This window comes from Mesoplodon densirostris, chromosome 2 (assembly GCF_025265405.1).
Source record: "Mesoplodon densirostris isolate mMesDen1 chromosome 2, mMesDen1 primary haplotype, whole genome shotgun sequence".
NCBI classification, from domain to species: Eukaryota; Metazoa; Chordata; class Mammalia; order Artiodactyla; family Ziphiidae; genus Mesoplodon; species Mesoplodon densirostris.
In genome coordinates, this window is record NC_082662.1 from 144,769,134 (window position 1) to 144,791,616 (window position 22,483).

Here is a 22,483-nt window from a genome sequence, read left to right on the forward strand (position 1 = left end):
CTCCTAGAGCCTGTGTTCCACAACAAGAGAAGCCACTGCAATGAGAAGCCCGTTCACTGCAACGAAGAGTGGCCCCCGCTCGCTGCAACTAGAGAAAGCCTGCGCGCAGCAACAAAGACCCAAGGCAGCCAAAAATAAAATAAAAATTTAAATTAATTAATTAATTAATTTAAAAAATCTAGATGGGAAAGCAGGGGGCAGATGATGCAAAGAAATCTGTCTTAGGTGTCAAATGAAGGGCGGAAATACCTCACTTACCCATTCACCTGTGTGTATCCAACACCTCCAGGGTCTGCTCTGCAGGCCAGCTTGCAGCCATCACGTGACTGCCAGGGAGCGCTCACTCACAGCACCCCCACCCCCCAACTCTGGGCTCAGCCCACACCCTGAGCAAAGCAGAGGTTTCTTACAGCTTTCCAGAGCTGCTACATACAGGTGTGCAGAGTGTGCCCTGAATATGATGAGCCATGGTAAGGAGGGGGTTGGGAGATGAGACATGCTAAGTTTTGCCAGGTAGGCTATGCACCCATGCGCTGCGTTCATCTGAAGGGAACATCTTGCTAACATCTTTATAAAGGTGTCTTACGGGCTGGCAGTTGCACTTAACCATCAACCTGGCACACTGCCTTGGGTCAGTAGACCCTAAGAAATATCTAAGGAAGAAAACCAGAAGGGAATCCAGTGTGACCAGAGGATACACCAGAAGCAGCCAGCCCCATGGGCCCAGGCCCTGATGGAGCTCTGGGGGCCAGATCTGCCCACTGTTGGCCAGGCTCCTGCCCCTCACAGCTCACAGGCTTTCCCTTAACAGTTCTTCCCAAGTAGCACTAGGCTTGCCTTCCCCTCAGCACATTTTCCTCCAAATCCATTCTGCCTAGGTCTTAATTTCCTCATCTGAAAAAAGGAGATAATGAGAGTAACTGGCTTCATATGAAGTTGAGAGGGTTATTACTTCTTTTTGTGTGTGTGCGGTATGCGGGCCTCTCACTGTCGTGGCCTCTCTTGTTGCGGAGCACAGGCTCCGGATGCGCAGGCTCAGCGGCCACGGCTCACGGGCCCAGCCGCTCCGCGGCATGTGGGATCCTCCCGGACCGGGGCACGAACCTGTGTCCCCTGCATCGGCAGGCGGACTCTCAACCACTTGCGCCACCAGGGCAGCCCTATTACTTCTTTTGTATCCAAAGCTCCATTGCCTTGAAGAGGCAATGATGAAGAATGAGGAAGATCATTTGCATTAAGAAGCTTGTGCAGAACGGAGGCAACCAAGGCTGCCCCTTTGTCAGAGGCTCACAGTGCCTCTGGCCACCTTGTTCCTATACCTCCCAGTACTGGTCTGGATCCTGGCTCTACGTGCCAGGAAGACACTGATACTCCCCATTCACGGATCTCTCCATAATCTCCAACTTTTGCAGCTTTATCTTGGGAACCTGCCTGCCTGAGGTTTTCTGTTAAGTGGTGTCAGGAAAACTGAGGAGAAAGGCAGAAAAGTTCATGAGAGTCAAAGAAGATTGAGGTAAGAACTCACATCCGGGTACTGCCTCGTAGTTTCAAAGCACTTTGATGTGTGATCTGAAAGCAGCCTTTTAAGATAAACAGGACTGGTGATATTATTCCTTCTACAGATTTTATAACACATGGTCTTAAAGGTGACATGACTCAGTTAAGGGCACGCAACCACAGGAAGAGCCTGGAAGCTAAGACATACCACATGATACAAGTTCCTATAAAGAAAGTGGAGAGAAACAGGAATAAGAGAGAAGTCAGCAGCCTATATAAAACAGTCAGATGATTTTAGGCCCAACCCAGGATGTTGAAGCTGGGAGATTCCTGTCCTGATGAGCTCAGAGGATTAGTATAGGTTCTCCCACTTCCCCTGAGAAGTAACTGTGAGACACGCTGAGGGTATGTGTGATGACGGTGTGTGTCATCATCTTAGCCATGGACACCTTGAGGGTACAGATTGTGGTCGACATAAAGGCTATGCAGTTCTGGTGCATTGATGGGGTGTGAAAGGGAGAGAAGCAGAGAAGGGAGAACAAAAAAGGGTGGAGGAAGATTCAGAGAAAGGAAGAGAGCCCTTCCCTTCAGGGAACTCCCAGATACAGAAGTCTAAATAAAGAAGACAGGACACGTCTCTATTAATAAACCCTACAATTATAGTATAGTACACACAGAAATACTGACGTGCCAAGCAGGAGACCAGAAATGACAGAGATTGATGAGAAGAAATATACAAAACAAAAACATACAAACAAAAACTTAAAAATATACACAGGAAAACCAAAGTTGCTCTAGAGTCTCTAGGCCCTTTGCCTACAGCACTGAAAGCAGAGCATCCCTGGGGCAGCAGTAGGCTCTGTCCCCAGGAAGGCAGGCAAAGGCAAGCTTGTAGCCCCAGATAATCCCTTCTCTCCTTTGCCACTAGCACTTCTGGGTTCAGGTGACGTCAGCACATCATGTACCTGTTGGGAAGAGACCTCTGGAAGGGTGAAACCCCAGAAGAGGCTTCAGAGCAGACTTTACAGACAGCACACTTGGCTGCACCCTCTCCCACCATCTGGGACAGTGACACCCCTCCGTGTTCTGCTGCAAGAGGCTGTTCTCTCCATATTATTGCAAATTATGATATGCCCAAAGAAGTTCGATGAAAGAAAAGAGAGCAGGGACTTCCCTGGTGGCGCAGTGCCAGGCCTGCCAATTCAATCCGCCTGGGACACGGGTTCGAGCCCTGCTCTGGGAAGATCCCACATGGCGCGGAGCAACTAAGTCCGCGTGCCACAACTACTGAAGCCCGCGTACCTAGAGCCAGTGCTCCTCAACAAGAGAAGTCACTGCAATGAGAAGCCTGCGCACTGAAACGAAGAGTAGCCCGCACACTGAAACGAAGAGTAGCCCCTGCTCACCACAACTAGAGAAAGCCCCCGTGCAGCAACGAAGACCCAACGCAGCCAAAAAGAAATAAGTTAATTAATTAATTTTTTAAAAAAAGAGAGCATTCATCAACAGATGAATGGATTAAAAAACTGTTGTATATCCATACAATGAAATATTATTCAGCCTTTAAAAGGAATGAAATTCTGATACATACTACAACATGGATGAAGCTTGAAAAAAATTATGCTAAGTAAAAGAAGCCAGAAACAAAAGGACAAGTATTGTACAGTTCCACTTATGTGAAGTGCCTACTCTGGACACATAGAGACAGGAAGTAGCACAGAGGTTGCCAGGCTTGAGGGGAAACCTGTACGGGGGTTACTGTTTAATGGGTACAGTTTTTATTTGGGGTGATGAACAAGTTCTTGAAATGGATAGCAGGGATGGTAGCACAACAATGTGAATGTAATTAATGCCACTGAATTGTATACTTAAAAATGGTTTAAAAGGATACATTTTATGTTCTGTGTATTTTACCACAATAAAAAAAAAAAAAAAAAAAAAGAAGACAGGAAAGCGAGTGAAACAGTGCTGGTACAAACAGGTGAGAAGGGAAGAACAGAGTCTAGTCCAGGACTGTGGAATCCAGCTGCTGCTGTCACCAGGAGCTCAGCCCCGTCTTGGTAGTGGAGGTGGAGGCCTAGTGGCGCAGAGGTCAGTTATCGCAGACTTGCCCAGAGCTGAGAGCCCATGGAGGGCCTAGCACAACATCAAACAACTCAACAGGGGACCTGGCAAGGCTGAGTGGCAAGGCCAGGGGGAGGGGAAGCAGACTGGGGCTTTCTTTCTTTCTTTTTTTTTTTTTTTGGCGGTACGCGGGCCTCTCACTGTTGTGGCCTCTCCCGTTGTGGAGCACAGGCTCCAGACGCGCAGGCTCAGCGGCCATGGCTCACAGGCCCAACCACTCCGCGGCATGTGGGATTTTCCCGGACCGGGGCACGAACCCGTGTCCCCTGCATCGGCAGGCGGACTCTCAACCACTGCGCCACCAAGGAAGCCCACAACCACCTTGTTTAATAGCTTTTGTAAAAATCCCCTTTCAACAGTTGAAGAAGTTGAGGCCCAAAGTCCTATAGTTAACTAAAGTCCTATAGTGGTCAAGCCCGGCCATGAACCCAGGTCTGCCTGAATCCAAAGCTCCTGCTCTCAGCTATTATATGGATACTTCTGCATCAGAGAAGAGAAGGAAAGTCTACTACATGGTAGAGCGGAAAGTAGGTGTGGTTGAATTCCAAATACCTGGATTGGAATCCAAGCTCTGTGACTCTGCACAAGTTCCCTACCGATAGCATCTATCATTTAGTGAGCACTAAGCATTTAATGAGCATTGTCATGTGTCAATCACTGACTTATTTTCACAGATAAGAAAATTGAGGGGCATTTATGCTCAAAACCACAAAGCTCCTAAGTAGAAGAGCCGCTGAGTTTCATTCTCATGCTGCCTGATGCTTTTCTTTTTATCGTGTTTCTCAGAGCCTCAGTTTGTTCATCTTTAGATAGGAATCAATATTCACTCCCATTTAATTCATTTGTCAATAAATGAGTGCTTACTAAGCTCCAGATCTTGTTTTAAGCACAGACATATAGTAATAATAGAAACTGTACATTTTAATGCCTACTTTGTGCCTGGTACTCTTTTGTGTATTACATGAAATTATGAAGATAAATGATGCAAAATGACTAACATGACATCTACTCAATAAATGGTAAGTTATTATTTTCTTCTATATCATAGCCTTAACCTTTTTAAACTGTCACATTTCCTATTGTCTTCATTCTTTTCTTTCTTTCCATTTTCTTCCCCTCCACTAGTTTGGAAGTTATATTATTCCTAGTTTTTTAGTGTTAGCCTAGAAATCTTAAGAATCCTAGAATGTATATTTAACTTAAAAACTTCTGATAATCAATATTTTTAACCTCTTCCCAAACAATACTCGGACCTTAGAACACTTAAACTCTACTTATTTTCCAATTTATAAGCTATTGTTACTGGCAATTTTAATTACAGCTTCACTTTATTGCTATAAATTAGACATTGTTATCTTTATTTTCTTTGTGAGTAATATTTAGATTTAGCACCATGTTTACAATTTTCTTTGCTTATCATTCTTCCTTGTACCTTCCTTGTGGGTAATTTTTCTTCTTCTTGAACTATTTCCCTTAGAAGTTGCTTTTGTGGAAGGCCTATTGGTAGAAACCTGGTTTTGTTTGTCTACAAAGGGCCTTATTTTGCCCTCATTCTTGGAAGATTTTCACTGATGACAGAATATTGTGTTAGCAGTTTTTTGCTTCAGAACTTTGAAGATATTATTCCACGATCTTCTCGCTTTTACTGTTGAGGTTGAAAAATCTGTTGTCAGTCTGACTGTCATTCCCTTGAAGATAATTTATCTTTTGGGTTACTTTAAAATTATCTCTGGTGTTTTGTAGTTTCATTATTGTGTGTCTAATGGTGAATTTTATTTATCCCTCTTGGGATTCATTAGGCCTCACAAATATAATGATTATACTTCATCAATTCTTTTTTTTTTTTTTTACTTCATCAATTCTTGACCACTGCTGCTTTAAACATTGTCATACTCCTATTTTCTCTATTATCTCAGTATGGAGCATTAATTAAGTGTATATTGGGATCTTTTTACTCTATTCCTGGGGTGGGGAAACTATACAACCTGGGCCAAATCTGGCTTGCTGCCTGTTTTTGTAAATAAAGCTTTATTGGCACACAGCCACATTCATTCATTTATATATTGTCTGTGACTGATTTCATGTTACATCAGCAGAGTTGAGTAGTTATGACAGAGACCATATGGGCCACAAAGCCTAAAATATTTACTATGTGGCCAATCTCTGATCTATTTTCTATGCCTCTATACCTCTTCCACATTTTCCATTTTCATCTCTCCCATCTTCCATTGCCTATAATTACTCAGAAATATCTTATAACTCGTTAATTTTATCTTTAGCTGCAAAATACTACTTTAAGCTATTCATTGAAATTTTAATTTCTTTTATTGTATTTTTTTCATTTTTAGAAGTTCTCTCTGGATATCTGCCTGGTCAATTGAGTTTCCTGTCCCTGCGTCATTCTTTCAATACCCTCCTATTTCTTTTAACATATTAAATATATTTAATTTTTTTCTATATCCAATAACTCCAATGTCTGCAATTTTTGTGGGTCTGACTTGTGAAGTGTTATTTCTGCTGTTCAACTTCATTGGTAATCAGAGAAATGCCAATCAAGACCACTAAGAGACACTATTTACAACATTCAGTTGGCAAAAATTTGAAAGTCTAATGATACCAGGCACTTGAGAGGACATGGACCAACAGCATCTCTTACACTTTACTGATAGAGGCAGAAGCACTACAAACATATTGGGAACAATCTGTCATTATCTTATAAAGCTGAATCTTCACATACTAAGACCTAGCAATTCCCTTCTGAGACTAATACCTAGGAGTGACTTGCAGAGAAAAACATGAACAGGAAAGTTTGTGGTAGTACTGTTCATTATGGTGAAAAAGGTGATAGCTTCGCTAATGGAATATTACATAACAGTGAAAATGAATGAACTGCAGCTACACTCAACAGGGACGAATCTTAGTATTATAATATTGAATGAAAATAAGAAAGCCCCAGAAGACCATACACAGTATATATTTTTAATAAAGAATATGAAGATTAAATAATATATTTGTTTAGGCATACATATGTTTATCCAAAGAATGGTAAACACAAAATTCTGGATAGTGGTTGGGATGGGTGATGAGGTAGGGGGATAGCATAGAAAGGGCTTACAGGTGGATGCAAAATATGGGAGTGATCTAATTTTTGGATTGGGTGGTGAGTTTAGGTGTCTTTAACAGGTTATTAAAATACATTAATAACCTATATAAATAAGTAGCAAAAGAGAGACATGCATAAACCAGTGAAGAATATGTATCATGAACCATCCATTTTTGTGCACCAGAGAAATAAAAGAAAAAGATAGAGCTAGAGATCAGAGAGAGAAGAAAGAAAAATATATTTCCAGTATTTCCGCCAGCAACATTTTTTAATCTGCATGATCAAAGTCATGGATCTACCAAAAGTTAAGTTAGCAAGACTCTCTTTTTTTTGCGGTACGCGAGCCTCTCACTGTTCTGGCCTCTCCCGTTGCGGAGCACAGGCTCCTGACGCGCAGACTCAGCGGCCATGGCTCACGGGCCCAGCCGCTCCACGGCATGTGGGATCTTCCAGGACCGGGGCACGAACCCCTGCATTGGCAAGCGGACTCCCAACCACTGCGCCACCAGGGAAGCCCAGCAAGACTCTTTTAGATAAGACTTTCTGTTGTCGATTTCACGGTCTAAAGTTGCCATTTAACAACATAGTCAATATACTGCATTTGACCATGTTAGTAACATATCAACCAATTTAGAAATTCTGATTTTGGGCGTGGGGTGGGGGGCCAGACGTGGTGTCGAGTAGAGGTGGGAGTAAAGGGAAGCAGGGCAGAGGGCTGATTTGCATTATTCCTCTAGAGACCAGAGAGCCAGAAGGCGGGAAGGGCACAGAAGGAAGGTGGGAGGGAGAAGTCCGCAGTGACCTGGTCCCCCACTTTGGGTGGGGAGAGGTGGAAGAGAGGCATTTCATTTCACAATGGAGGGAGACAGCAACTGGGGGCAGAGGCCTAAGCGCCAGTCTCCTCTTGGATCCAGAGTAAAATAGCTCGGGGAGAACCCCCACCCCTTCCCGCCGAGACTTCCTGGGTCCTCTTGCTGCCACCAACCCCACCCAGACAGGGAGCTCCATGCAGTCTCTGGGCGCGGGAGGCCAGCGATGAGCTCCCGAGCCTCCCGCCAGCACGAAATCCCCGACCCAGCCTCCACACGCTGCCGCGCCGCCTCTGTACGGTAGGCGGGCGGAGTCCCAGGGTAGCAGCTGGGCCGCCGTAGCTCCCCGGGCCTCCCCTTCCGTTCGCTGAGCCGGTCTAGCCCTTGCCCTCGCCCTCGCCCTCGCCCTCGCCCTGGCCCGGGGCGGCCGGGTTCCAACGTGTCGCAGCTCGGCTCCCAACGCGCCCGGGCCGGGTCACAGCAGCAGCTGGGGCAGCAAATGCCTCGGCCCTTTCCAAGTCTGGCTCTAAACCAAAGCCCGGGAGAAGGCGAGCGCCTCCACCCCTCCGCCCGCGGATTGCTCAGAGGAGGCAGTGACTCACCGCGCCGTCAGGCCGGGCAGACCCCGGTCCTCCCCCAGGACTCTTGTCCTCCCCGTGCCACACCCCGGGGAGGAATCTCCACTTTTCAGCCTCGGGAACCCTTCCAGGTCTCACCCCGCCCTTCACCTAGCCTCCCTAAACACTCGAGAGCTCAACCCCGCGGTTTCAATGGCTCAGCCGGCTGCTCAGCACAGTTTCCTCCAGAGAGCCCTGTCCCGGCGCTGCTGTGACCCCTGGGCGCAGGGCCAAGCTCCCCACTCTGCCCAGCACGCCCGCTTCACGAATGTTGATTATCAGCGGCTGCATGATGTCAGAGCACAGGGACAAATACTGGGGTGCTTCTAGATGTTAGCATCCCAGTGGAAGGGAAGGCTGTGGCAAATCTGAGAGCCTTTGACACAGGACACTATGGTGTGTATGCAGAGTGCATGATCTCTTCAGTCCTGACTCCTCCGCGCTGGGATGAGGGAGAGGTGAAACTGGAGGGCACCCCACACATGTGGGGAACCCGAGCCCTAGAGTAGAGTGTGACCTGGTCAGGGTACAAGTGGGGACTGTGTGGATTCCCTGCACTCAATTTTTCTCATCTGTAAAATTGAGGGAGGTGAGCGATAGCCCCTTCCCATTCTGATCTAATAGGATTCTAGGATTTGTAGTCTTAAACGCTGGTTCATCTTGACATCCTCAGGGAACACCTCTGAGCTCTAACAGCATACTTTCACACATGTATAGTGCTTTTAACTTCTCAGAACACTTCTATTTAGATTCTACACTCTCCCCCTAGATTATCTATTAACAATTCTCATGGTTAGAAACAAATGACAGTTCAGAGGTTAAGGGGTTTGCTCAAGGTCGCGCTGTTAGCTAGTGGCATGGTCAAGAGTGGAATTCCATTAAGGGGCTCTTTTTAGTGCCTCTAGAGTTCCAGCTTTTTTACCTACTTTGAGCAAAACATGCACACTTGCTGGGTCTCACCCTCCATCTACAGCATGGAGAGAACCCAGCCTACCTAAGAAAGAGGGCTCAAATTTTAGATGAGCTGGAGAAAAGGCCTTCCAAACTTCAGAGGAGTCACATGAGTGAGGAGATGCTTCCCCACTCAAGAATCTTTGTTGTACAAAGTACTTTTACATCCATTGTCTCATATGATTCTTGTAATGATCCTGTAAGGTATTCAGAATTATATTATCTGATATTTTAAGGAGAATGAAAAGGCTGAAGTTTAGCAGTTGGGTGACACCTGCAATGATAACACCTAGTCTGTTATCTTCCTGTGTTATGGCAGGAGGTTCTGCAGTAACTAGTATAATAACAAAGATTCCTCTATTTCATAATGGAAACCAAAGCATCTCCCTCCATCTTCCTCATCTATGTCCCTAAGATGGCCTAGGAAGGAGGAAGGTACAGGGATGAAACCTCCCTAGGAAGGAGGAAAGTGCAAAGGTGAAACCTCCCTGTGGGCCAGGGGACAAAGTGGTGGAAGGCTTCCCCAGAGTCACATAGGGAGGTGGCACCAGCTCGTGGATGAACCCAAGACTTCATGTCCCAGCCCTTGAGCCTGCACTGAACAAGTGCCAACATTCTTCGGATAAGCCTATATCCCTCATGGTGGTCACCAAGACTATTTGTCACTCTCAGATGTATAATTGCTGGTTCGTGCAACCTCTAAGAGGCTGACATCTTAGGCTTTCATTCCAAAGCATCCTAACTGTTGAGGGGTGTTGAGCTGCCTACCAAAAGCACAGGGACTTTCTGTCTCCATCATATGCACTTGACCTTGTCTTTGTCCCCAGCCCTACGTTTGCTAATTTTGGTGGTGGTGGCAGCCTCTTGTTCTTCCTAACTCCTTTCTCTCTGCCCCTCCTTGATCTAGTCCTCGATGATTATTTAAAAGACAAAAACAAAAACAAAAAAACCCATTTCTTTTCTTTAAAAATATAGCCCAAGATGGGACCTCCCCGGTGGTACAGTGGTTAAGAATCTGCCTGCCAATGCAGGGGACACAGGTTGGATCCCTGGTCCAGGAAGCTCCCACATGCCGTGGAGCAACTAAGCCCTTGCGCCACAACTACTGGTTCTGTGCTCTAGAGCCCGTGAGCCACAACCACTGAGCCCTTGTGCCACAACTACTGAAGCCTGCACACCCTGGAGCCCACGTGCCACAACTACTAAGCCCGCGTGCCTAGAGCCCATGCTCTGCAACAAGAGAAGCTACCACAATGAGAAGCCCACGCACCGCAACTAGAGAAAGCCCATGCACAGCAATGAAGACCCAACACAGCCAAAAATAAATAAAAATTTAAAAAATAAATGGAAAAATAATTAAAAAAATATACAGCCCAAGATAAAATATACTCAGCCTCTTTCACACATACCCATTTAAGAGAAAGAAGGCAGGAAAACCATGTGGTTCTTTCCAACCAGGGGCTAGTGTGAGAGCAGGAGGAGCCAGCCTCTCTGCCATTAATGAGTAATTCCACTCACAGGTGTATACGGGGCTTGATTTAGGGTGTTCCACATCTTCTTCCAGAGAGCCCAGCCCCTAACGGAGCCTGTGTAAAAGCCACTTTACATTTTTAACTCTCACTTCAAACACAAGTTGGCCTGGACCCTCATGTGGGATCCAGACACACAAAGGAAAATAATTTTCAAAGGCACTTCAAGAATTCCAAGCTTTCTCCCCTCTCTGATCTCTTCATCCCAGGTTCAGACCCCTGTGCCCCACCCAGGTTGGCTCCAGACTGTCAACTTTCAAGGCAAAGGGTGCAGGTAACAGTATCTTTATTTTCCTTCCAAAATCACATCAACCTTTCGCCTCAGGTTGCCTGCTATTATTTGATTCCATGGACCATATTTTTAACTGACTTGTGGCCAGTTTCTTAGGATGTAGGAAAATGCTCATGCCTTAGTACTGGGTAAGAAAAAATTTGAATCAGAAACTTGATATTCAATGTAGTCCCAATTTTGTTTTAAAAATGTTTAGCGTCACCTCACCTACATATATAAAAGGATAAAAGAGAATACACTAAAATGTTAACAATTATCTCTGGACTTATGGAAGTCTTACTTATCCCTTAAGAAAAGCATGCAAACCAGAAAGTACAAAAAACAGATTCTGTGAGTGGGTGTGCAGGGGATGTTCTGCCTGTTAGGGTAAGAGAGAGGCAGAGTTGCCTAGGGCTTAGACAGGATAACGAAGGGACTGAGTAAGAAAGAGCCCTGACTTACACTGGGGCACAAGTTAGCTTCCAGTTAGACAAGGGACTTTGGGATTGGCCAGCCTTGAGGTGCTCTGAAGTACAGCTGTTTACAGCAACAGGTGCATGAGATTAGCTGAGTAAGTTAACAGGAGAACGTGCACTTCACCTATCTGAATACAGCTGGGATCCTGGGTCGCCTCATGTTGTATTTATTCCAACGGTCTGACCTGTTGGTGCCCAAAACACTAGTGGAGGTTGGACAACAGAAAGAAATGAAAAGGGAATTACCACCATTGCCAGAGTTCTAAGATGGAGCCCCAGCCCTCCTCCCCACCTTGTAGTGGCCATGTAAAGTTATACAGGGGCAGCCCCAGGGAGCCTCACAATCTCCCAGCAGGGGTCCGAGGAAAAGGAAACAGGTGAAGTGGGGACAGCTTCCTCAGACAGGCTTAACAATTCCTGGAGGCCAAGTCCCTAAGCAAAGTCTCCTGGGGCACTGGCTACTGTTTCTTTTCACAACCCAGTCACCAACTTCCCAGGAAGATCCCCCAGTCTCTGCCACCAAGCCCAGCTGAGCTGTTACCCCCTCCTAGGTGCCCTTGCCTCCACCCTTAGAAGTTTTGCTTTCCCCATTCTAGGTTTGCAAATTCAAATGCCTACACAGACCAGGCAGGCACAGAAATGAGTGAAGCAGGCTGAGCATTAGGCAGTAGGCAGCAGGGAGAGGAGTCTGTGGCAAACTAGAAAGCACACGCGTGTGTGAATGGGGCGGCAGTTACTTAGTTCCTGCTAACTGTTGCCATGGAAAAAAGGCAGGATTTTTGTCAGACTTCCACTTTTGGAGAAGAGGCAAGAAATTTGGATTTCTATGGAAAATCTTATTTTTAAAATTTGCTAACCAACTGTAAGTAATCTGCAGGGTTGTTTGGGTATGAGGAGAATTGGGAGTTAAAACATCCCTGCAGTATACTTAGGCCAGACTATTCATTTTGCACCTGAACAAACAGCAGCCCCGATCTATCCCCAAAGTGACAGAGCAACTTAAAGGGTTCAAATTCCACATCTCGCAACTTCTAATCTAGAACTCGTTCCTCTAGACCACCCTGCTCGTCATTAGGAGTCCTTCACAATTATTCAGCCTGAGATGATGAAGTGTTGAACAGGGATGGTGACCCTGGGAAGAAAAAAGGTAAACTCTGCTGGGATCTTGACTCCAGTTTACAGAAAAATTTCTATTTGTTTATTCAGTCATTCATCCATCCAATGTTTACGGATGATCATTCCTTGGACCAAGAGCTGTGCTAAACATTGGCTAAACAGAGCTAACGAAGGCACCACTCCTCCCTTCAAGCAGCTCATAGGCTGTGTGTGGGCTAGGCTGATGCTGTAGCCAGAGCCAAAAAAGGTGACGCGTCCCGGCAACCACACTGCCATAGGCCTCCTCACACGAACTGGGTTAACACTCACATGCTCACTTCTTCTGAAAGCATCTCCTGTCTCTGGATGCCATCCCTGAGAGACTGGGAGGGGGCTGGAGAATCTCCTCCACTCCAAGAGAGCCTGGAGCACTTAAGTAATCCATAGGAAGCAGGAGCAAGAACCCAGCCTCTCACTGCCAAGCCCCTTCCAGCTCAGGGAGGGCAAGTTCTGGTTCATGCATTACCTTGGCCAAGCTGCCACTTCATACCAGCTAAAGTTTGTGTGGGTGCATAGTGGGCAGAGAGGAGGAGATCCCAGACTGGGACTCTCCGGCCTGTTTATTTTTTAATATTTATTTATTTATTCATTTATTTTTTGCTGCGTTGGGTCTTTGTTGCTGTGTGCGGGCTTTCTCTAGTTGCAGTGAGTGGGGGCTACTCTTTGTTGCGGTGCGTGGGCTTCTCATGGCGGTGGCTTCTCTTGTTGTAGAGCACGGGATGTAGGCTCACGGGCTTCAGTAGTTGTGGCTCACGGGCTTTAAAGCACAGGCTCAGTAGCTGTGGCACACGGGCTTAGTTGCTCTGTGGCGTGTGGGATCTTCCCGGACCAGGGCTCGAACCCATGTCCCCTGCCTTGGCTGGTGGATTCTTAACCACTGCGCCACCAGGGAAGTCCCCCGGCCTGTTTATTAAGTAGCCTGCTTGATTCCAGTGGCAGATATCTGCGTGATAGCAATGGCATCTTTGGGCCACAGCTTCTACAACCAAGTAGAGCGCTGTCACCCAGTCTGGCTCCCTGCATCAACAAGAGATTTCCCGGCATGGCTCTTACAGTATACCTCCCAGGGGAGGAATGCAAGGCAGGAACAAATAAGGTGAGGTGACTGTAGCTCTCCACCTGCCACTCTGCCTTATTTTGCCAGGACTCTTGCTGTGCAAGGATGAAGCACAATCTTGGAACTGGCACTGAGAGGGTAACCTGCCACGTGGAAACGATGGAGTCCCCAGTCAGCCCCTAAAGCCCTTTGGTGGAGAGTTGCAGGAAGCTGGGGCCTTCTGGGCCTTTCAGTTACCTGGAGACAATGGGCTATGACCCTTTTATAAAGGTACTCAGCCCAAAAGTTAGCAGGGAGCAGGTGGGCAGGCTTGTGGGATCCATGGAGAAGGAAGGGAGAACTGGAGGGATGGAAGAGGAAAAACTGAAAGTCAACGAGGACCTACTATGGGCCAGGCCCTCAGAACATGTAGCACTCTTTATTAATATGTTATCCTCTTTTTTCAGAGAAAGTTGAGTCCAGTCCCATGGAAAAATTTGTCCATGGTCACAAGGATGGCAAGGCAGACTTGAACACAGTTCCGTTTGACTCTCTCAAATCTGGGATTGGGAAGGTTGTCTGGGTGATTGAAGACAGAGGGCATTGCTGTAGAGAAGGGCATGGGAAGAGATTCAGGATTTGGTAAACTCTGGATCCTGGGGCTGAAAACCCAATGGAAATTAGCATTATTTTCTCTAGGGATAGAGGAGCTTGGCATCCTATTTCCTGTTCCACTAAGTGAATTTTCCAGTGTTTGGGAAATCTCCTTTCACCTGCTCCCTTCACAGGGCTAAGTGTCTTAGGTCAGATGTACAGGACAGGAGACACAGATGGATATAGGGCCATACTTTCCTTTAGACTCCTCCATGTTGAGGGACGGTTGCTAATGTCTCCCATCAAAGTAGAGTTGAGTAGGGATCAGAGGCACACCCAGAGGGTTACCCCAGTTATTTCAGTGGCCCATCCTCCAACAGTTAGAATAGTACCCTTTTCCCTCTGACCATGGGAAGCCCAGGAGTGCAGAAGATACTAAAACAAAATCCACTCAACGATTTTTTAAATTGCGCACTTACTATATGCCACATACTATTTTAGGTGGGATACATAAGTGAACAAAGAGACTAAGATCTTTGCCCTCATGGAGCATACATTACAGCAGGATCAACGTAAAATGTCTTTTTTTTTGGTGAGTCTTGGTTAATAGAAAGGGTCTTAGTGTCAGACAGGCCTGGGTCAAATATCAGCCTAGCCCTAACTTAGCTTGCTGAGTGTTAGCTTTCTTATCTATAAAATCAAACAATGACACATCATAGGGATGTTCTAAGGATAAAAGATAACGTACATAAAATGCCTGGCACATAGCAGAGTTCAAAAATGGTATTCTTATTTCTCCAGGCTCACCTGAACATGCAGATTCTGGGACAACTCACAGGCTGTCTTCTTTAGGGGCTGCATGCAGGGCATCATCTCCATGATGTCCTTAGTGACAGTCCGGTGTGGCAAAGAGTATACTTGGGTTTGCATCTACCTAAGGTCAAGGATTTCCCCTCTAGAAACATCTGCTCCCACCCATAGCCCCTGTTGAAGGGATAGACCTGGGTGGACATGATTTGATTAGTCCACACTCTCCTCAAGTAGGCCACGGATAATTAGCAGGGGTGGACATTGGACCTGAGCTGGAAATCAGCATCTCTTGACATTTGGATGGAGAAACTGAGTTAATTTACTTTGGAGAGTTAGGCAGGAAGGTCATATTGGAGAAACGGAGTTAATTTACTTTGGAGAGCTAAGCAGGAAGGTCATATCAATTTGGAGATCGAACCTGTTGCTTGGTGAACCACAATGGGTGCTGCGCATGTGGACCAGGAGGCAGAGAAGAGAATGCTAGCAGCTCCAGAGAAAAGACGCGGCCCACCGGGTACTGCACTGCCTGCCGCCAATCCTGTGATATTTCTCTGTAATCTCCTAAAGCCCCCTTTTACTTGTGCTTCTTTGGGTTGGTTCTGTTCTGCAACCAGATGATGTCTAAGACAAATCCAGTACCTGTCTCAGAAGGTGGTTATTGTGACATAATTTGAAATCAGCGTATTTAGTCGACATTCAATAAATGCTGTCGAATCTCTCCCTGTTCTTGTCAACCACTCAGTCATTCAGCAATGGAAAGAGGAAATTCAGAAATGGCCTACACTTGGGTTGCACCTCAGCCTGTGTTTTATGAACATATTTACTAATCTGTAAAATGAAGATAATACTAGTATTACTTTATTGTCTGCTAAGAATATTAAATGATGGGACTTCCCTGGTGGCACAGTGGTTAAGAATCCGCCTGCTAATGCAGGGGACACGGGTTCGAGCCCTGGTTCAGGAAGCTCCCACATGCCGCGGAGCAACTAAGCGCCTGGGCCACAACTACAGAGCCTGTACTCTAGAGCCCGTGAGCCACAACTACTGAGCCCGCGTGCCACAACTACTGAAGCCCACGTGCTTAGAGCCCGTGCTCTGCAACAAAGAGTAGCCACCACAATGAGAAGCCTGCGTGTCACAACTAGAGAAAGCCCGTGCACAGCAACGAAGACCCAATGCAGCCAAAATAAATAAATAAATTAATTAATTTTAAAAAAGAATATTAAATGAGATAACCCAAATTTAATATCTAGCACATAATTAATGGATGTTAGCTCAGACTATTACTTCTACTGTTGTTATTATTTAAGATGCAACAAGTGTTGTTTTAGATCTTGATCTAGGCAAGGAGAGAAGACATGGTAAGAGCAGAATCCAGAGTGGACAGTGAGAGATCACAGAAGGATGTGCTGGCAAGTGGCGTCAAACGACTGGGCAGTAGAGGGGACCGAAATGCGAACTGGAAAATGAGAAGGGGGCCACTGGAATAGTAAGCCTTACATACATCCGGCACTTCAGCGTTTACCCAATGCTGTCATCTACCATATCTCACTTGTCCATCACAACACTCTAAAGGGTAGATAAGGAAAGGTGATATTATATACACGTTATAGATGGGAAAACTGAGGTTCAATAAAGATGCGTATAACATGTATCAACTGAATCTAAATCCACTCTTTTATCCTTCAATATCACAAGTAGGGTGGAAGGGCTGAAATGAGAAGTAAGGATTGGAGGAGAAACTGGAGGGTTTCTCTTGAAGTTTATTTTTTCATTCCGAGGTTCCATTCAGATGGAACTCTGCACATCCCGGCAACAGAATGTCTCTGCCCCATCAGATTCTGAGAACATAAGCCGGGGGTTACAAAGTCAGATGACACTGGGATGCCAGCCCAAGGACTGGGTATACCAGGCTGGACAAACACCCAGCTCCAGCACCAGGCCCTGGTCCAGAAGGCAAAGGACAAGGGCAAGTCCTTCATCATCAGGCCACAGTCTTATTGGTAACACAGAGGTGCCTCTCCCAGCTCAATCCTTCACGGAATCTAGGCCTTATCTTCCTGAGTTCGGGGGTTGAAGGTATTCTCCAAAAACACAAATGCAAGTTCTCTGGAACACTGCTACAATCAGAGTTTGCTGTGGGCGCCCAGGCTCAGGATGCTTGTCCTTGAGCTGAAAGTAGGTGATTTTTACTCCTTCCCTGCCTTCTGGACGCCACTTCTCTCCAAATACTAACACAGCGCCTGGCACACAGTTCGTGCTTACTTTGTGTTTGTTGAATGAACAAATAAATACATAAACAAGCAAATGAATGACAGATTGGCCCTGGCAGTAAAATCGATCTGTGCTGTCCCATTACAGTGGCTCAACCCTGCTGATTCTTAGCCCCCAAATCAGAGCTCCCAGCCAACCTGGGTTAGTCAGCTGCCAAGGAAGAAGTGAAGGTCAAAGTACTTCCCCTCCACACTCCTTCCGAGAGGCCACATCCTGAGCAAAGGGCTGGGCTGGGGACACCCAGGCAGAAGGAGGTCCTTTTCCAGGACTTCTGCTTCCCCTCTCCGTTATCCTGCCTCTCCCAGCTCAAGGCCCAGCTGCCTGGGAGGGGCTGTGGAAGAAAACCAGGTCCCTCAGGAGCTACACAGTGATAAGGGTGGTGCCAAAAGTGCTTCTCCTTTGCATATTCTCTAGTCCTAATGACCTTAATTGTTAATAATAGCAGCAACAATAGCAATCACAGCACAGCACTTTTATGGTTTCTAGCATCTTTCTTCCAAAAAGCTTCTAGCACATGACCTCATCGTGTCACACATCGTCCTAAGAGGGGCTGGAATAATTCTCCCAGTTACATGGGTAGAGAAATCGGGTACCAACATGGTTTGGTATTGATCTGGCTCACGCAGTGATGCACTGAGGGGCTCAGGGGCCCAGTCACCGACTTGGAGTGGGGAGAACTGGGCTTGGCCTCCAACTAGTCTGGTGTCCTTGGGCAAGTCTCTAGTTTTCAGTTTTCTCACTTGGGATAAAGGGAAATTGGACCATTTCTCCAACTCTATCCATCTCAAATGCCTGGCTCAATAAAATGAGCTACCCCCCAGCCCAAAGCCTGGTGACTGACTTCCCCTGTACCAAGGTCAGAAAGCCCCTGGAAGTTTGGATGCCGGCTCTGCCTATCCTAGCATCCTAATAGATGTCCTATGAGTGCTTCCCACAAAGAAGGTTGTAGTACAGACAGTGGGGAGAAAACATCAAAAAATCATCCTAATGGTCCATGAGCACCAGGAGAGCAGGCAGGCAGCAGGCTGCTGCTGAGGCCAGATGCCATCCTGCTTGAGACCCAGGTGCTGGCTCAGACAGAGGGCCGGAGGCATTTCAGCAGGAGGCAGCAGACAGCCTCCCTCACCTGCCAGAGCATCTGACTCTCCACGATGCTGAGTGTCCTCAGCCAGATGCAGCAGCACAATCCTTCCTCCCAATCTACCCCCACCCCCATCGTCTCCTTCATCAAAGCTATCTTCTCTCCTCATTCAAATCCTGTTTGGCAATCACCTCCCCCAAGAATAATTTTCAGGTGAGCCCTGCCAAATTCTGGTCCCCACATTCCCTCTAATACCCCTTCAGCTCCCGTATCACTGTGCCAGATGAGGCTTCAAGTGTGTGTCCCCGCTGTTGTCTGCCACTAGAGGGGGGAAAAATTAGATGGATATTTCCTATTTCTTCCCTTCTTAGTTTCCTCCATTCTCAGCTCCCAAGATATGAAGCAGGGCATTCAGGGCACAGGAATAGTGGACTATAGATGGACAGCACTCTCCTCTCTACCCATGGGCAGCTGCCCTGGCCAGTTACCAGAAATGCGAATGCTGAAATCTCAACCAGAGTCTGGACAAGGGCTCGGCCAATGTGTCTACCTTCAGGGCCAAAAGTCTGGATTGAGAGGTAGGACAGGCTGGCCTAGCAACTGGTGGCTTTACCCAAATTTCTCCAAACCCAATCCATTGTTCAGATGAAAATCTCATCTCTCCATCCCACGGTACTGACTGTAGTTCCTGATTTCCAATATCTAATAATATTAATATTATGTTGAATCATATTAAATTGCCTTTTATAGGTTAAAAGCAGTTGCAAACTGGCAATTTCATATGGTTGGGCCTAATAACTCTTTGGGGGGACCATGTTCCTTAGGAGATAGTAAACTACCTGAAGGCTTGGATTTCTGTATCTCTAGCTAATCCTTCTTTCTCTAGCTTAGGACATAGCAGAATGGTGGCCTTAGAAGGTGTTGAGTAGGTACTCAATTGAACTTACAGACAGGTGGAGATGGGGACTCTAAGAACCTGTTCTAGTCCCAAAACGTGAGGGTGTGGCTGTCCACAAGGCAGATCTTTTTAGGTCTCCTTATGTCTGGTCATCCTGGGAAGAAGGATGGAACTTAGCTACAGGCTGTTACATTGTGCTAGACTACCATAAAGAGCTTGGTTTGGGTGTTGAGAGTTTTGCCTCTTTGTAGAAAAAGAATCTTGAATCAGAAATGTTTGTTTGGGACTTCCCTGGTGGTGCGGTGGTTAAGAATCCGTCTGCCAATGCAGGAGACACGGGTTTGAGCCCTGGTCCGGGAAGATCCCACATGCCTCGGAGCAACTAAACCTGTGTGCCACAACTACTGAGCCTGCGCTCTAGAGCCCTCGAGCCACAACTACTGAAGCCCACGTGCCTAGAGCCCGTGCTTCGCAACAAGAGAAGCCACGGTGATGAGAAGCCCGCACACCACAACGAAGAGTAGCCCCCGCTCACCACAACGAGAGAAAGCATGCATGCAGCAACAAAGACTTAACGCAGCCAAAAACATAAAAAATAAGAAATAAATAAATTAAAAAAAAAAAAGAAAGAAATGCCTATTTGTCCAAGCTTGGTTTCAATTTATAGTCGGGGAGACGAAGGCCCAGAGACATCACCTGCCTCTGTCAAGGTCACACAGTAGTCAAAAGCCCAGATCACCAGTTTTCTTTTTTTTTTTTTTAAACAAATTTATTTATTTATTTATTTATTTATTTTATTTTATTTATTTATTGGCTGCATTGGGTCTTCATTGCTGCGCGCGGGCTTTCTCTAGTAGTGGGGGCTACACTTCGTTGTGGCACGCAGGCTTCTCATCGCAGTGGCTTCTCTTATTGTGGAGTACAGGCTCTAGGCGCGTGGGCTTCAGTAGTTATTGCACGTGAGCTCAGTAGTTGTAGCTCGCAGGCTCTAGAGCGCAGGCTCAGTAGTTGTGGCTCAAGGGCTTAGTTGCTCCATGGCATGTGGGATCTTCCTGGACCAGGGCTCGAACCTGTGTTCCCTGCATTGGCAGGCAGATTCTTAACCACTGAGCCACCAGGGAAGTCCCATGATCACTAGTTTTCTGACTCCCAGTCCCATGTTCTTCTGGCAGGCCTGGCAGCGCATGAGAACAAACTCCTCCCTGTCTGCCCCCTTTCAACTTCCTGGCTTCTGCTCTTTCAGCCTCCCTAAGCAAGACAGAAGGTGAATTGACTAAAGGATCAAGAGCCCTCTCCTACATGAAAAAAACCCTGAGTCACACAGAGCCTTAGTCCCACGGTTTTCAGGGAGAAAAGAGACGGGGAGAGAGAGATACGCCTCCTGGAAACCTGATATCTCTCCAGAGCTAGGACCAGGCTGAAAAGGCAGTGGTGGACAGCACAGTAATTTGGGTCAGTGACAGTGCAGCCGCTATGCAGGCTCCAGCAAGGGAGGATCTAGGAGCCCTTGCTTAGCCCACACATGAAGGCTCAGGGCAGGCACAGCTGGCTTCTCTCAGAAGCACCTCATTATAGAATTCAGAAGGGATGTGAAAGGTTGGTCAGAAACCACTTCTGGACTGTTGGTGGATTCCTCCTCTTACAATTGGGGACCCTCCTCAAAAGGCAGGTGGGTGATTCTGGAAGCCCTCAGTCCACAGGTTTCCTCAGCTGGCCCATGGCACTGTGGGGAAGTGCCTGCTTCCACCCGTTGCTCCTGGTCCGCCCAACTGCCCAGCCCATTGTGCCCCAGCTGCTCCCACCCAGAAAGAAAAGCCTGATGTTGACAGAAGTGAGAGTGAAAACAAAGACTCCCCGGGGAGGGTGGCGAGTGGGGGCTAGAGAGCTGAGAAAAGATGTCCCATTTGGTTGGTTGGTCTGGAGTCAGGGCGATGAGTGAGGGCGGTCTAGGAATCTGGGGTCCTTCCTAGCATGTACTTCTCTCCACACCTTGGTACTAGGAAACATTTCAGATTTGAAACATTGAAAAAACTAGTACAATAAACAACTCCAGACCCTTCACTTAGATTCACCAATTGTTAGCATCTTGTATGCCCTCTCTTGAGGTATATATACACATTTTTTGCTGAACCATTTGAAAACCACTTGCAGACATTGTGCCCTTGAATACTTTTTCATAAAGATATTCTCCTATAAAACCATTGTCATGACCACTAGCACACCTTTAAAGATTAACAAAAATTACATGTCATCTAATATCTATATTAAAAATTCCCCAATTGCCCCAGAATGTCTTTTATGGTCTTTTTTTTTTTTTTTTTTTTGACCCAAGATCCAATTAAGGTTTCTGCATTGCATTTGGCTATAATATCTCTTTAGTTTCTTTAAATCTAGACTGGTTTCCGCCTCCCCACCCTTTTCCCCAAACACATAATTTTAATGTGTTTTTTTTAATCAATTCACTTTTTTGAAGTCTCAGTTGTCATGTAGGATGGCTCTCATTCTACCCCAGCAGATGCTTTTTTTGCTTTTTTTTTCTTTTTGGTTGATAACATCCAGAGATGCCTGCTTTATTTCTTACTAGGTGATTGCGTTTCAGGCTGATGACATCAAATAAGTCTAATTACCAACTCATTTTATACCTCTGAACACCTATGAGATTAGCTAAAACACTACCCAAAAAAAGAAAAAAAAAAGTGACCATACTAAGTGCTTTTAAGGATGTAGAGCAAATGGAATTCTCATACAGTGCTGGTTCAAAATGGTACAGCCACTTTGGAAAACAGTTTGGCAGTTTCTTATAAATTATAACCCTAAAGAAGTGAACGATGCTCCCACAAAAACCTGAATCCAATGTTTATAGCGAATTTATTCACTATCTCCAAAAATTTGGACACAACCCAAATGTCCTTCAACTAGTGAATGGATAAACAAACTGAAACAATGGACCACTACTCAGTAATAAAAAGGAACACACTCCTGAGACACACAAGAACGTGGGAGGATCTGAACTGTGTCATGCTGAGTGCAAGTCAGACACAAAAGACCACATCCTGTGCAATTCCATCGATGGGACGTTCGGGAAAGGCAAACACCGTGGTTCAGTATCTCATGGCGGTGGTGATTATATGATGACCACTTTTGTCCAAACTCACAGAACTGGACACCAAAAAGTGTGACTTTTACCACACAGGAATGGTTAAAAAGTGAATAAATTTGTTAGAAGGTTATTTAAAGAAAAATATTGTAAGGCTCTTA

The 22,483-nt window shown here is 46.2% G+C and overlaps 1 protein-coding gene across 3 annotated transcripts in view; it reads right to left on the reverse strand.

The window, feature by feature from the left end:
- ATP2B4 (ATPase plasma membrane Ca2+ transporting 4) overlaps window positions 1-22,483 on the reverse strand; it is a 92,926-nt gene that overhangs the window by 65,606 nt on the left and 4,837 nt on the right. The gene's annotated exons all lie outside the window — the stretch shown is intronic.